The sequence below is a fragment of the Salvelinus sp. IW2-2015 genome, linkage group LG7 (genome assembly GCF_002910315.2).
Source record: "Salvelinus sp. IW2-2015 linkage group LG7, ASM291031v2, whole genome shotgun sequence".
Lineage (NCBI taxonomy): Eukaryota > Metazoa > Chordata > Actinopteri > Salmoniformes > Salmonidae > Salvelinus > Salvelinus sp. IW2-2015.
Window position 1 is genome coordinate 2,237,440 of NC_036847.1, and position 14,604 is coordinate 2,252,043.

Below are 14,604 nucleotides of genomic sequence, written 5' to 3' on the forward strand. Positions count from 1 at the left end.
GCCGAGTGGGAAGGGGCCACTGGCCGCAGGATGTGAGAGCAGCTCCCGGCATCAACRCTAAGAGGAGCAGAGCACTGATTTAGGATGCCAGGCTACATCAACTGGGCTATCTAAATGTCTGTTGTAGGTTTTTATTTTACAAAATAGGCCCAGGCTATATTTTCTTCTCACATTACTATTCCCCCTCAAATCCCTCTCAAATTAGTWTTCTATTTTGATCATTTTGGGATTATTTTGTTATAGTTTTATAGATAGATAACTAATTAACAGTAATTACACCATTACTGTTCTGCCTTGGTGTGTGGATGTCCATTACGCAAATAGCCTACAATTAGCCTYCCCTAACCACTCCGATAAACTTTGATTGAAACAAATCTCACATGATGAAATTCCAAGGCGTATAATATTGAGAAGAATGAATGGGAGGATTGAGGAGTGCAGCTGTTGGGCGCGGGGCTGTGGGGTGGAGTGGAGTGGGCAGAGAGAGGGGCAGCAGCAGAAGACAGCTCTGCGCTCTCAGCCTTCCTCTGCCGTGCTCTGCTGTGCGCTGCGCTGAGAAAAGGAAGCACGACTCTCTTATCACGTCACTCTGTGTTAAGGCGTTGAGCAGGAAACAGCCTTTCCTCTTGGATCGTCGCAGTAGGAGAAAACACGATATTTTTTTCCTTARTCAATGCACCCCTCGGCACAGAAGACGCGGAAACCGGCCAGAAGGAAAAATGCCTCCTTCGGAGAAGATAGTTGTTCTGATTTTTGGCGTTCTGGTGCTGGAATCGTCCTGGAATGCACAACACAGCCCATGGCTCGCCAGCGCGCTACAGATCCAACAGGCGTTCGCCTCTCCAAACCAGACCAATAACTTTGTGGTGGATGAGGTGAGTAGAAAAGTCTACCTGGCTACGGTGAACATGGTCTACCAGCTTAACAGGACCCTGAGCGTGGAGGTGGAGAAGAGAACAGGGCCGGTGGAGGACAACCTGTTGTGCCATGCGCCYCAGCTTCCCCAAGCGCCCTGCGAGCACCCCAAATCCCTCACTGACAACTTCAACAAGCTGCTCGAGCTGGACCGGGTGCAGGGGGTGCTGGTGGTATGCGGCTCGGTGTACCAGGGCTTCTGTGAGCTCAGGAAGATGGAAAATATATCTCAGATAGCGGTGGAGTTTCCCCCTCAGGGCGAGAAGACCGTGTTCCCCAGCATGCTGAATATCGCCGCGAACCACCCCAACGCTTCCACCGTGGGGCTCATCTTCAGGAGCCATGGGGGGAACACCCGACTCCTCGTCGGGGCCACTTACACCGGCGTCGGGACCACGTTTTTCCCCAAGAACCACAGCAAGGAGGACCTGCGCTTCGAGAACACACCCGAAATCGCCATTCGGTCCCTGAACATCAATGATTTATCTAGGCTGTTCACGTATGACATCAACCCGTCCGAGGATAACGTCTTCAAGATCAAACAGGAGGTGAAGCAGAAGAATAAACTAAACTTTGTCCATGCCTTCATTCAGAACACCTACGCTTARATTGCTATCAACAATGACGCGAATATGGGCCACAAGGAGAGCCAGCCGAACAGCATCCTGGCCAGGATATGCCTGGACACCGAGATCCCCAGAACATCCACATCGGAGAGCCGTAAACTCACTGAGTCCTTCATCCAGATGCCGCTCCAGTGTGGATATAACGGGAACATCTACAACCGTCTCGTCTCCGTTCACCCCGCGGAGATCCACTCGGGMACCGGAGAGGGGCTGGAGTCGTACCTGTTCGGAGTGTTCACCAAATCAGACAGAAAGTCTGCCCTGTGTGCGTTTCGGTTCTCAGATATCGAGGAGGAGATCCGCCAGGGCCGGAGGAACTGCTCCAACTCCCCCAGCAGCGAGGTGCAGGTGCTGGACAGCGTCATCCAGGGCTCGGGCGCAGCGTGCGTACACAAAGGGAATCTGGTGGTAAGTGAAGCATGAAAACTATCATTTTGTTTTAAACTTCAGTGAGATTTGTAGGCCTATTCATATTTGTGAGACTTGGTGGGAACTCATTTMATTTCATTTGATTTTGATAAAGTTAGGAGCCACACTTGCATGGAACGCGCTACAAAAAAAATCAGAAAGACGTGGGTTTATTGGACTTGCTACTATAGGCCTGTATAAATAAATTGGCAAAATATGTTGCTTTTGGCAACAGACAGTTTTAATAATAAATCACCCCCTATCATTTCTATGGGAAAAGTTCCTTGTCACGAGCGCGCTCAGGGTCGGTGATTGTGTGCAGGATCTGGTTATTGGAACCGTGCGGGGTAGGCTACTTRTGTTAACCTCTTCCGCGCCGGCGCATTCAAGCTTTCGGCCTCTACTGGAGACGTAGAATGGTCATGTTTTTTTAAAGTAAACATTCGTTTACCATCGATACTCAACACCTTTTTTTWAATTAAATGTAGGGTAACATTATAGTTTTTCCACTGGGCAAGCTGATTCGTTCTCTAGGAAACGGTAGTATCATATGCCATAATCATCATTGAGGTTAATCTGTATTCAATGTGTCAAATAACATAACACATGCTCTTAGATTAGGCCTATAAAAATATTTGTACAAAATTTAGGAAGAAAAGTGTCCTCTTATTACCTTATAGATCATATCTATAAAGGCTATTACTTTCACACTATAAATCCCCTCTCATTATTTAAAGGACCCATGGTACTCAAATAGTGTGTCTTATAAAAGGTCTTTATGCAGCTTCTGAGGAATGCTGTGAAATTCCATCCTACCATTGTGATGACAGTCAGGTCGTAAAGATGCCACACAGCAAATCTCGGTGTTGAGGTATATCTGAGTGTTGATTCTAGTGGGTTTGAAATTTTACACCACCTGCAGTGAATAAATGAAGTGTAATTTGAATCACAGTTCAATCACTGAATCACAGTTGAATCACCACCTTGTGGTTTTGTTGTTACTTGTCTGTGTTGAGTTCATTTCCATGAACTCTCTGAGTTAAAAATACAAGAGAGGGAGTTTATTATCACATTTCCTAGTATGCTTTGTTGCAGGTTGCTTTTTAGAYTAGTTTGTTTTAATATATATGTTTCTGCATGCACARTGATTGTMTYYTTMGRTWTAWAYCKAARTAKACAAAGTMAAATAACATACATTATTCTAAACTAATGCAATATGTAAGTGGTTGGACTTATTTCACCCATTATTGAGATGGTTGTTCCAGTTTAGATGGTTTAGGTAGTCAATCTTTAGGTAGTCAATCAATGTATCAATCTTCCCACCTTGGTAGTCATTCTAACTGCAGTTGTGTGTGATTAAAAGTTCCAATTGTTAGCTATCCRAACTGGCTGGATTCCAATTTAAATAACACTTTGCAAGCCAGAATAACATGACATGCCTATATGGCCTCCAAACCAGGAGTTTCAGACCACTGTGTTAGTATAAAACTAGGCTGTCAGAGTATGGTATTGTCAAAAAATGTACTGTCATAAATAATCTTGACTTTATGATAAAATATTCACTTGGTGAAGATTGTATGATTAACAGCAATCGAATGCAACAATCATGTCTCTGTCACTAACAAACACAGTCATTGGTGGTACTGGTACCTCTAAAATTCCCTCGAAAGGCACCCTGGGAAATATGCAAATAKGGCTTTCCACKCAACAGTGTTAAAACCAGTGGAGAACGACTGCCCCCTCTCATTGAAGCCATAGGAGTTCAAGGCCAACCTCGGTGCTGCAGGCATTGTTAGCAGAAAACAGGATTCCCCCATTATAATTAATGGAAAAATGGCAATCTTTGTGCAAAGATTTTTTAGAAGACAATCATGCTGCAAATAATTACTTTTAATACACCAGATCTATGTCCTTYAACTGARTATTTTAAAATCGCACACAGAAGAAGTTYTCAGCCTGCAGTMGTCAGCCTTTAACTTCAGTTACTCAGTAAGAGGGGGCASCACTTAACCAAAKCCTGCAACGTCACTTCCTGGAGTAGCTCAAACTGAGCATGTTCTGTCTCTATGAGACACCATCTTAACCGACTTCATTTGGTTTCAAAATCCTTAACAGTCTTCGCCCTGTGGCTATGACCACATCACAGCCATGATAGAAATGTCATAACACATGGCCTCTCATGTATTATTGCTTAAATGACTCACCTGTTTGTAAATCTAATTAACATAATACAAAAATCCCRATTAAAATCCMTCAGGTTAAGCTACAGATTTTTTATTTTGTTGGCATGGGCTGTGTCTCAATCCWCCACATCTGTGTTGSAAAGTGGCAGAGCTACAGCGCTGTTTGTCAGACCAGGAGACATCCCGAAAATCAGTCTTCCCACAWAACCTTTGTAGTGTCCAAATGGCCTACTAACTAATATGACCACGCTATGGAAAGATGAGACTCTCAGGAGCACGATGGTGGTCTCCGTTTTGCCCGTCTGAAGTCGGTACCGCAGATGTGCCAACTTCGGTCCGTAGCGTCCAAACTATTTGGACTACAAAACTAATATGAACCCACTGTACTAACCTCTCTCTCTGCTTGCTTCCTCTCTCTTTCTGTCTCTTCCTCCAGCATGCATTGAAGCCCGCMTCAGKCTCGACACTGAGCGCCACAWCACTGTCTTTCTCAGTAGCCTAGTCTGTAAAGCAACGTTATTATGAGAACTTYGTACCCTCTTTCRGCTCCTGTTGAGGCATCTCCACTTAACGTTAGCTTCTTACCTCATCCTTCTAGCTGGCTAAGTAATAGGCCTACTAGCCAGAGRCCTTCAACGCTACTGCAATAGAAGTCTCTGCTGTCAGCTAGCCACCTGACTAACTAACACATCTAAGTGACTATTTACCAGAGTCAGTGTATGTATGTTTGGGGGACGTCTGGGAAAGGGATCGTTTTAAAATGGCCTTTTGTTCGGCATCTTGCAAACACACTATCAACAGCGTCTCTAGTTCCCTACTTGAGCCGACTCTCAGCTGGGGCAATTCGTTTCACGTCTCAGACCCTCGGCCTGTGCCACGAGAGGGCGGAGTTAGACGTTTGAGAGAGTGGTGAATGTACTGATCGAAAGGCAAAATCCGCGAGGAAAATCCAGGGGACGCGGGCCAACATAACCAACAAACCACTGTTTATGATTCTACGTGTTCGCAGAACGTAGGCGCGATTAGAACCAATGARTTATATATACACATATATACTSAAGAATATAAGAATTTTGAAKAACGCTGGGAGCAATATGTTGACCCGTAATTGATATTCTTTTATCCAAAATAAATATATTTTTTTATCATAATTGCCTGCCTGTCTCTCTTCCTGTTTATTGAGATATGTTAAACTGACTCAAAGTTTGACCATTGGCTATTTGTCTCTCTATATCCATCTGTCAGCTGCAAACGGAGCAGCTGGACTGTGGAGCGGCCCACCTGCAGCACCCACTGGCCCTACAAAGGCCCTTGAGGGCCACACCCTTGTTTGAGTCCCTGGGCCTCAGCTCTGTTGCCGTGGATGACGTACATCACCACACTGTGGTGTTTCTGGGCACCAGCACCGGACGACTGCGCAAGGTTAGAGGAACTGCTTTATTGACATCCATTTTTCTTTCAGGAATATTCACATTTCCAAAGAAGAGAGAGCAGTTTTAGACGTCAACAGAGGTGTAAGGTGAGGTGTAAGGTGTAAATTACAATAGATTGATCTGCAGGGAAAAGTGAATTTAAACGGTAATGAATAAAGACGAGACATTGTTAACATGAGAAAATAACGTAGAATTACTGTAGGTCTAAAAGGGGGGTTTAAAATGCAAGCAAGTGTATCAATGAAAGATCACATCTGAGCAGGGTGAGGAAACGTGTACAGAGTTGAGAGAACATTTGTTTTATGTGGGTGTCGCGCGCACACACGCACACGCATGCACACACACGCACACACACAGACAGACATAAACACACATGCTGTGAGAACACACAGAGCACATAATCACGGGGTAACGGGGTATGCACATTGGGCAAACACCAAACCACTTTTACTCAGTGGCGTAAGGACATAGGCAGACAACCCAAAACACATCCAAAACCTAAATATACAATCAGGCCAGACAATTTGGACACACACACACGCACACCCACACACGCACACACACAAACCACCTTAACCACCACCATACCTCTGGCATTAAAAAAAAGCTAACAGAATGCTCTTCTAGGAGGCCTCAAACAAGACACCCTCCAGCAACATATTTCTAATGTTGTAAAAGGTACCAGTCTAARGCASYAAAAAATACATMTGAAAGGGCAATACCTCATGCCCCCCCCCGTGACCACATCTGGACACATAAAAAAAGAACTTCAAATAAAAGCAGACTTTTTCATTCACAATGGCTGAGGTGGATTCATAGTTCATCCCTTTATCTTTATCCTGAAGCGTCACCCAGGTAATAGCTGTTTTTTTTACAGATAAAAAATTTGAAAAGCGGATAAATAAAATTGACCCTGCCAATTATCCCGGAGAAGAAGAACAAATCCCATTGCGAAATAATGCTTTTTAGCTTATTCATTYATGGAAATACCAGTTGATGGAAATACTTTTGACTGGTCATGCTTATCGGTCTATAGATTCATTTGCATAATTTAGTGGAATTAAATTGGCGGGTGTGTACAGTAGGCTAGGCTATATTCGTTATGTATCTTCTTTATCATGCCGTACAGCATACAGAGACAGAGCCTGCTGCTGCTATGGCATCTCAAACAGCAAATGGAAGACAAAGGAAGGCAGGCCATCTTCATCAGCAGGGTTCATCAGCGCGTCACACATCACTTTGCAATGTGCTGGAGGCAGTATGCATTTTGAAAACCTTTACTTAATTGTTTGAAACCTGAACGTTTCACTACCTATTGTGAGGCATGTCGTACCTTGCTTCAAAGTAGCCTAGCCAWTATCAGACCATATCCTTGTAGGCAATTCTTTTATATACATTATTTTCGTTGTCTAGTAGCCAAAGGCACAARCCTAGTTATAGCAACCCAWGCTAGATCTTTCATATTAGATCTCCTCTCTTTCTAAATTCAAACAGATATTTTCATCTCTGTCACATGAGACCGCTCGCATMTGCGGTTTGCCTTTGACAGTGGTGCTTTCCCTCTAATTGCATTATGGAACGAACATTCGTGCGTGGCCTACCGCCTTGTGCGCATTGCTGCGCTTATAATGTGACGAAATAATAGTTGATCAACATGTTCAACTAAACGTTCTGATCTGTTGCATCAGCCTCAAAGCTTTTTAACTAGTTTTTTTTTAAATGTAGCCTAGGCTTATTAGTGATATGAATTTGGGATCTATCTCCCACAACTGTCCKAGAGTCTGTTTGTAATAGACTATTTCTTTCTCAACAAGCTGACCAATAGAATGGGTGAACTTTTKTACTATGTGGGATAGTAGATTGACATAGGCTAGTGATGTTGCTGTTCGTTACTCGTCTTGTCGACTGAGGAACAGTAAATGTGGACAGGTATTCAAACGTCTTCAAAGTGTGCATCCGAATTTCTGTCATTCTGAGCACCGTGGGTGGACGCCCTAATCAGGGTACACACCCAATGCATTTGTGTCCGGGACCTTTCTCAACTGCTGCCTGCGCCACATTCTCCTGAAGGAAACCCCGGTGTGTGTGCGCAAGTACATGTGTGTGTTAATATSGAGCGTGTTGTATGTGTTGCATGTGGCACATACGTATGACGCATGTGTTCATGCTCAAAACAGGAGGTCTGTGTGTTTTATGCTGTGTGTGTGTGTGTGTTTGTCCTGGGGGCAGCACTGTAGCAGAGGGTAATGGTGCTGTTAGTGTGTGTAATGTGATTCTGTCTGTGAGCTTGGCTCAGGCATAGTAGTACAGACTACATGGGAACAGGGGTAGAGATTGAGTTAGGCCTCTGCTACTGGGGGTGGGACACCCTCAATGAAGTAATTACAGACATTTTTAACCAAGTCTCTCACTACAGCAGCTCTGTCTCTCTATGTCTCTCTTTCACTCTGTCTCTCGTTCATTTCCCTCTCTCGCCACCTCCTCCCATCTCAGTTTGTCTTTCATTGTCCCTCTCCCTCTCTGTCTCTCAGTCCACTATCTCAACCATAAAAAGGGTCCTTTGATTATATTGTCAACAAACACACACTCTATACCCCCGCCCACACACACACACACACACACACACACACACACACACACACACACACACACACACCCACACACACACACACACACACACACACACACACAGAGAGAGCGCTTGGAGCAGCTGAGCACTCCTGAGTTGAATAGAGTCTTTCATGTTGTGGCAGACAGACAGGGGAGAGGGAGAGGCAGTGAGTGACCTGCCAGTATACAGCAGGTGTTTTGTTGTTTGACCTGGCTGTGCCCGTCTCATCTCCACCTCTTCACAGCTCCCTGCTATCTGCCCAGGTGTGGGCTATTGGGTGGCTCTATTGTGACCCTGTATGTTTGATCTTTATTGGCGTGTGTGTGTGTGTGTGTGTGTGTGTTTATTTGTGTGTGTGTGTGCGTCTGTGTGTGTGTGCACGTGCCTGTTTTCATATGTGTTTGTGTGTGAAAGTTTGTGCTAGTGCTCATGCATATGTGTGTGTGTGTTCGTGGGTTGTGTTGTGTTTGTTCACTAGAGAAGCAGCCGAGTCCGGGACTGTCACGAGAACAATCTCTGTCTGGTTTCCTCAGGATGGCAGGATGTCCATAGAGCTGAGACAGAAACCACAACAATTCTCAACAAGAAGCTTTCTCACTGTCTGTGTGACATCAAGTCACAGCCTTAGCATTTATGTGTCTGTGGTCTATGGATCACTGTGTGTCTGTGAGTGTGTACGAGCACGATTCCAAAGACTGTATACCTTTTTGTAAAGAATTGTGTGTACTCCTGTGTACATCTTACGCGGTGCCTTTTCTCAAGAAGTGCTTTGTTAAAAGACTTAAATATCATTTGAGTATTTTCAAAGTATCGAGGGTGAGTTGTGTTGGAGTGGACTGAAGTGCATGGTTGCATAACCCCRAATCACAGCCTAGCGAAACTGTGAGATGGCCAAGGTAATGAATCTGCTTAACTCAAAGAAGTAGCCTACTGCACATCAGCACCGCCAAGTAGTGTGCCTTTGTGTAAATAGTACATGTATAAACACAAGGTTTATATCGTCTGAAAGAATGAAATCCATCAAATAAAAAAACTAGAATCACTGGTAATCATGACCTAAATTGTTACCTGACTTGTTACGTGTCTTTGTGTGTACTAATGTGTGTACTAATCACTCTGCCTGTCTCCCACAGCTGACCCTCCTGAAGAACCTGACCGTGGCCAATCAGTGGGCTCTGAAGCTACCAGCCGGCGAATCAGTGCACCACATTATGACCTTTGACCCCGTAGACAGGAACTACCTCTACCTTATGACCTCTCACCATGTAAGCCTGTGGGATCGATCCGTTCATCCATCAACTAGACTCAGTTAGGCTGAAACATGTTCTCGCTGACATTGCCATTGGTTTAGTTCCTTCGTTTGACGTGCCTTTCGRTTACCCATTCTTCCTGGCTTTGCCTAGTGAGTAGTCGTATTTTTTTGAATGAAAAACAGATGTTATTTAGCCGTCGTTACACGTTTCTGAATAAGTGATATCATATCCATTCACTCCACATCAGATAAATACGTTCGGAGATAACAATTTTAGAGAGATAGCAATTTTCAAGAGGTGATATAAGCCGTCTGCTTCCCCTTTTGATTTGACAAGCCAAATAATGCTAGGTGAGCGGATATGCACTGCCTTGTCAGATGTTTCAGGAGATTGTGGTGGCACCTTGTCTAAAAGTGTTGCCCGTTAAATCATGCACCGAGGTCATGTGTCAACCGCGCAAACTGTATGTGGAAGTGGGGGCTGCAACCAGGAAAAATTGGTGTGACAGAATGAATGTGCTTCCTGTAAACAGAGAAACACGTAACTGTTCAACATGATAATATATTAGACGAAGAGTGAGAAAGACACCTGGCATGTGTGTGAAAGCCAGGTGACATGTTATGCTTAATAAACGTGATAAGGCCTAACCATGTGTGGTCAGTGTCTATGACAGTGTGTAAATGCACAAAACATGCTAAAAGAGATAAGGAGGTGTGAATAATATACTGTATTATGTACAGTGTTTTGAGTGTCTGTATGTGTGGTTCTGTCAATAGCTCCTGAGGGTAAAGGTAGCAGCATGTAGCCAGTACAGAACATGCAGTGACTGTCTGGGGGCCGGCGATGCACACTGTGGCTGGTGCACACTGGAGAGCAGGTAAGAACCACGGCCACTCATGTAAACCAATCAATCAATCCTCAGTTTAGTAAGGTAGAGTCGTCTAATAGTATAACATGTTCTATTAGTGATATAAGTAGTTCTAGGATATTGAGAGAAGCGGGACTGTGAGAGAGCTGATGATTGATGTTAGAGGGGTGAGGAGTTTAGTGAGGAGTGACTGTGTAGTTTACTGTACGATTACTGTAAGAAGTGGTGTTGGAGTAGAGTTGTATTGGAGTTGCTGTAAAAGGAGTGAGAGTATAGTATTATGAATGTGGGTCTGTCGGGGATTGGGCTGTCTGGGTCTGCTCTCTCTCCTCTGTCTTCTCTCGTCTGTATCTCTCGCTCTATATCTCTGTGTCTGAGGGCTGTGTTGGTTATGGCTGGCATGATAAAAGCAGATCAACAGATGAGATGTGGGGTAGTGATGTGCTGGGCTGCGCTGACTGACTGGGGCTCTGGCACGGCTAACATGGCCAGGGAGCAGCGAGGGAGTGGAGGAAGGGAGGAGAGGAGAGAGACTGGTGTTTGATTAAAGTAACAGACTAACACTGTCTGTCCATCTTTTATCTCTCTCACACCTCTCTATATTTATCTATCTCCTATTACTCTCTCACACCTCTATATTTATACATCTCCTATGTATCTCTCTTGTTTCCCTGTCTGACATCCTTTTTATTTAGTAACTGTTAGTTACTATTTTCTTTTTGTATCATTTTGCTCTCATTCTCTATGTGGCTCTATGTCATCCTTTCCTCTTTGGGTTCCCTTCTCCTCTCGTGTCTCTTTTGGGCTCTGTCTTCTTCCCTTGCTGTTCTTCCCCTCTCTCTCTCTCTCTCTCCTCTCTCTCCTCTACCTCTACAAAAGCGTGTTGATTGTGATGATAATGGTGGTGGGAGGAGAGTGCACACTGGCTCCTTTGACAAGAAAATGTCAAAGTGTGTATCTGTGAGCATGTCTGTGTGACTTTGTGCCTGTGCTTTGTGTGTGTATGCATATGTGTCTCTGTGTCTCTGAGTATGTCTGAGTGTGTGTGTGGCGCTTTTCTGTGTGGCTCTTTGAGTGTGTTGCCGTGTGTGGTTTGTGTGTGTGGTGTGTGTGTGTGGTGTGTGTGTGTGGTGTGTGTTTGTTGTGTGTGTGTGGTGTGTGTGTGGTGTGTGTGTGTGTTGTGTGTGTGTGTTGTGTGTGTTGTGTGTGTGTGTGCTGTGTGTGTGTGTGTAGCTTGTGTATGAGAGTCTGGTACTGAACTCATGAGCGTGTGTGTATGGTGTGTTTGGGGCGCTCACTCTGGACTGTTGCTGGTGGTATGTCCCAGGGCTGAGGGCAGATTTACCCAGGAAGGGGGGCTGTTCTCAGGGCATCAGGGGGGTCGGGTCTGGGGGTAGAGGTCCTCTCCGTCACCTCTCTGACACACACACACTCAAACATAATGGTGCGAGGATTATCTCATCACTAAAGAATTTCTCCTGTTTGTGTGGTGTCAGCACTGTGTCTATATGCCTTTTGTATCATGTGGCTTTCTCTCTGTAAGTGTCTGTGTTTACAGTAGGCATGTGTGTTATTCTGCCGTGATTATGCGTTGTGTTGTCTACTGTATGTCTCTGTGAGTGTGTGTGTGTGTTCAAATTATAGTATGTGTGCATGCATGTGTCTTAGTGTCTATATCTGTGTATTTACAGTATATTTCTGGGTGTTGGGTTTTTGCTGTCCTGTGATTTGTGTTTGTCTGTCTGTCTGTCTGTCTGTCTGTCTGTCTGTCTGTCTGTCTGTCTGTCTGTCTGTCTGTCTGTCGTCTGTCTGTCGTCTGTCTGTCTGTCTGTCTGTCTGTCTGTCTGTCTGTCGTCTGTCTCGTCTGTCTGTCTGTCTGTCGTCTGTCGTCTGTCTGTCTGTCTGCTGTCTCTGTCTGTCTGTCTGTCTGTGGGTCTCTGTATATCTGTCTGTGGGGGGGGTCTGTATACTGTATCTGTCTATGTGTGGTGTGAGAGAGATCTATGTTTTAAATGTTAACATTCTTCTTATCAGAACGTATCTTCCTTTTCACCTGCCAGACACACATATACTTGGTGAGGAATGAGCTGCTCTTCTCAACTCATATTTTGTCTGCTTTTGTTAACTCTGTTTATCTTACACTTTTTTAAATCACTTAGGTGCAATTTTCACAAGTACAGTACCTTCAGAAAGTATTCATAACACTTGACTTATTCCACATTTTGTTGTGTTACAGCCTGAATTMAAAATGAATTCAATGGATTTTTTCCTCTCACCCATCTACACACAATACCCCCATAATGACAAAGTGACAACATGTTTTAAGAATTTATTGAAAATGAAATACAGAAATATCTCATTTACAGACACTWTATATACAAAGTATGTGGACACCCTTCAAATTAGTGGATGCGGCTATTTCAGCCACACCCGTTGCTGATAGGTGTATAAAATCGAGCACACAGCCATGCAATCTCCCTAGACAAAAACTGAAGAGCTCAGTGACTTTCAACGTGGCACTGTCATAGGATGCCACCTTTCCAACAAGTCAATTTGTCAAATTTCTGCCCTGCTAGAGCTGCTCCGGTCAACTGTAAGTGCTACTGTAGGAGAAACAATGGATCAGCCGCGAAGTGGTAGTCCACACAAGCTCACAGAACGGGACTACTGAGTGCTGAAGCATGTAGCGTGTAAAAATGGTCTGTCCTTGGTTGCAACACTCACTACCGAGTTCCYAACTGCCTCTGGAAGCAACGTCAGTACAATAACTGTTRGCCAGGAGCTTCATGAAATTGGTTTCCATGGCCTWGCAACCGCACACAAGACTAAGATCACTATGCACAATGCCAAGAGTCGGCTGGAGTGGTGTAAATCTCACCGCCATTGGACTCTGGAGCATTTTTTTTTKAACTTCTTCAAGCMCTGTCAAGTTCATTGTTTATCATTMCTAGACAGACATTTTCAAGTCTTGCCATAGATTTTCAAGCTAATTTAAGTCAAAACTGTAACTCGGCCACTCAGGAACATTCACTGTCMTCTTGGTGAGCAACTCCAGTGTAGATTTGGCCTTATGTTTTAGGTTATTGTCCTGTTGAAAGGTGAATTCATCACCCAGTGTCTGGTGGAAAGCAGACTGAACCAGGTTTGTCTAGGACTTTGCCTGTGCTTAGCTCCATCCCATGTATTTTTTATCCTGAAAAACTCCCCATTCCTTAACAATTACAGGCATACCCATAACATGATGCYGCCACCACTATTCTTGAAAATATAAGTTGTACTCAGTAATGTGTTGTTTTGGATTTGCCCCAAACATAACGCTTTTGTATTCCGGACAGTATTACCTTAGTGCCTTGTTGCAAACAGGATGCATGTTTTGGAATATTTGTAAGCTTCCTTATTGTCACTCTGTCATTAGGTTAGTATTGTGYAGTAACTACAATGTTGTTGATCCATCCTCAGTTTTCTCCTATCACAGACATTAAACTCTGTAACTGTGTTAAAGTCACCATTAGCTTCATGGTGAAATCACTGAGCTGTTTCCTTCCTCTCCGGCATCTGAATTAGGAAGGACGCCTGTATCTTTGTAGTGACTGAGTGTATTGATACACCATCCAAAGTGTAATTAATAACTTCACCATGCTGAAAGGGATATTAATGTCAGATTTTTTATTTTTACCTATCTACCAATAGGTGCCCATTTAATTAATTTGTAACATTTTTGAAAAAAATATAATTCCACTTTGACCTTATGGGGTATTGTGTGTAGGCCAGTGGAAAAAGTATTATCCATTGTAAATTAAGGCTGTAACAACAACAACAAAAATTTAAGTCAAGGGGTGTGAATACTTTCTGAAGGCACTGTATTTGGTACATTTTCACAACTCTTGTAAGCAAAGAAATCTAAACAGATCATCAAAATAGCTCATGTTTCAAAACTCGAAGCACATTCTCAATTGACTGAGTACAACAAACAAAATCACAGTCACTTGTTCACTGCACCAAATCACTCTTTCAATTTGGATACATATTCAATCTAAGTATATGTTTTAAAAAATGCACTGAAATTTTACCACACACTTGTGAAATTGTACTAAAGCTATACAAAAACTGCAAGGAGTAGTGTGTTACCATTGAAAACATGCCTGGTTTAGCAAAGTAGTTGACAGGTGATGACAGACTGCTGATGTGGGTGTGGGTGTATTTGAGAGAGGGAGTTGTTTTTGCATCTACTTATGTACACCCATGATCACTGTGAGTGTGGTAGAGTTGACAGAGAAGGTGTGAATGGATTTTTAGAAACAATTTCA

General features: G+C 43.7%; 1 pseudogene; it reads left to right on the top strand.

Moving 5' to 3' along the window:
• Positions 1 to 527: 527 nt before the first annotated feature.
• LOC111966191 (plexin-D1-like) overlaps positions 528 to 14,604 on the top strand; it is a 49,704-nt pseudogene continuing 35,627 nt past the window's right edge.